Source organism: Hippopotamus amphibius, chromosome 11, assembly GCF_030028045.1.
Source record: "Hippopotamus amphibius kiboko isolate mHipAmp2 chromosome 11, mHipAmp2.hap2, whole genome shotgun sequence".
NCBI lineage: Eukaryota > Metazoa > Chordata > Mammalia > Artiodactyla > Hippopotamidae > Hippopotamus > Hippopotamus amphibius.
In genome coordinates, this window is record NC_080196.1 from 40,187,945 (window position 1) to 40,189,932 (window position 1,988).

The 1,988-nt window shown below is 46.1% G+C and overlaps 1 pseudogene; it reads left to right on the forward strand.

Annotated features, from left to right (window-relative positions):
• The first annotated feature begins 698 nt into the window (after window positions 1-698).
• LOC130831352 (40S ribosomal protein S4-like) lies at window positions 699-1,490 on the forward strand (annotated as a pseudogene).
• Window positions 1,491-1,988: the final 498 nt, after the last annotated feature.

Below are 1,988 nucleotides of genomic sequence, written 5' to 3' on the forward strand. Positions count from 1 at the left end.
TATGGTTTTCTCAGGGCTTTCTCCATCTTTTGTTATCCCTATAAGAGAGTTAGGACCAGCCTCAGGCGTAAACCAGTTTCCTTTTTTGGCCACTCATATGTAATCAGTAATGAAGGCCTACTGGATGACAGACAATTGCTGTGTGTTGAGAAACAAATATGCATAAGACACAGGTGCTATCCTCAGAGCTAGTGGGGGCTGGGAGGGGAATGAGGAGGTAGGGATATGTAAGAAGAGCCCACTAGGGCTCTGCCCACCAGGCCCCAAACTCCCAAGGAGAAGGAGCTGGGTCTGTTTTTGCTCTCCTTATCCCAGCACCCAGGAGAGGACAGGGTAGGTAGCCAGCATTGAATAGGCATTGAGTAGATAAATGATTAAATAATTGAATGTCTGATGTGGAGGAAAGGGGAAAAGGTGCTGGAGCAAGGTTATTGGTCAGGGCAGGCTTCACAGAGGAGAACAGCTTTTGAGGGCCTCTTTTTTAAGGGTTAATTTCACCAAGTGAAACTCTAGGTCAGAGAGGCTAAATATTTGTTGGCTTCCTGACTCATAAAGAACAGGTGGGCAAGGTGGGGGGTGACAGGAATAATCTGGGGGCAGATTTGAGTGGGTGAGGTTTGGGGGCCCCTCTAATAAGCCCTGGACAGTGGGTATCTTCGAAATAAGGCAGAGGGGCTCTTTTCATGCCTAGCGCAGTCATGGCTTATGGTCCCAAGAAGCACCTGAAGCACATAGCAGCTCCAAAGCATTGGATGCTGGATAAACTGACTGGTGTGTTTGCTCCTTGTCCATCTACTGGTCCCCCACAAGCTGAGGGAATATCTCCCCCTAATCATTTTCCTAAGGAACAGGCTTAAGTATGCCCTAACAGGAGATGAAGTAAAGAAGATCTGCATGCAGCATTTCATTAAGATTGATGGCAAGGTCCACACTGATATAACCTACCCTGCTGGTTTTATGGAAGTCATCGGCATTGACAAGACTGGAGAGAATTTTTGTCTGATCTATAACATCAAGGGTCACTTTGCTGTTCATCATATTACACCTGAGGAGGCCAAGTATAAGTTGTGCAAAGTGAGAAAGATCTTTGTGGGAACAAAAGGAATCCCTCATCTGGTGACCCATGATGCTGGCACCATCTGCTACCTTGATCCCCTCATCAAGGTGAATGACACCATTCAAATTGATTTGGAGACTGGCAAGATTATTGATTTTATCAAATTTGACACTTGTAACCTGTGAATGGTGACTGGAGGTGCTAACCTGGGAAGAATTAGTGTGATCACCAACTGGGAGGGACATCCTGGTTCTTTTGATGTAGTTCATGTGAAAGATGTCAATGGCAACAGTTTTGCCACCGGCTCTCCAGCATTTTCATTACTGGCAAAGGCAACAAATCACAGATCTATCTTCCCTGTGGAAAGGGTATCCACCTTACCATTGCTGAGGAGAGAGACAAGAGACTGGTGGTCAAACAGAGCAGTGGATAAAATGATCTCTAGGTGATATAATTGGAAAAGTCTTTACTTAATTAAAGATAATACCACATTAAAAATAATAATAAGGCAGAGGGTCTCTGAGTTGAGACAAAGGAAGAAAAGGGAGAATGGCTTGTGAAGACTGCTAAGGAGAAGTTCCCCATTTCCCCACTCTGGTGCAGAGTGCAGCTGTTGTGCAGGGAATGGCCACTCTCCTAGCCCTGTCCCAGACTCTGATACACCCTGGACAGTCCAGATTCTGCAGCCTGCACCAGCAGGATGCCCACCCCTGACCCATCAACCAGATTCCAAACCCCAGAAACTGGGTCTGATGGCTTGGAAACTCTGACTGCATCCTCAGGAACACAAGTGCCCGATTCTCTCTTTGGGGAGCAAACAAACGTGGTTTTAGCTCCTCTAGTTCATTTCCTGGAATTTTAGAAAGACATAACAGTTAAAGATCTGACTATTAGAGGAAGTCAAATACCAGCCCATCCCCCACCAGCCCAC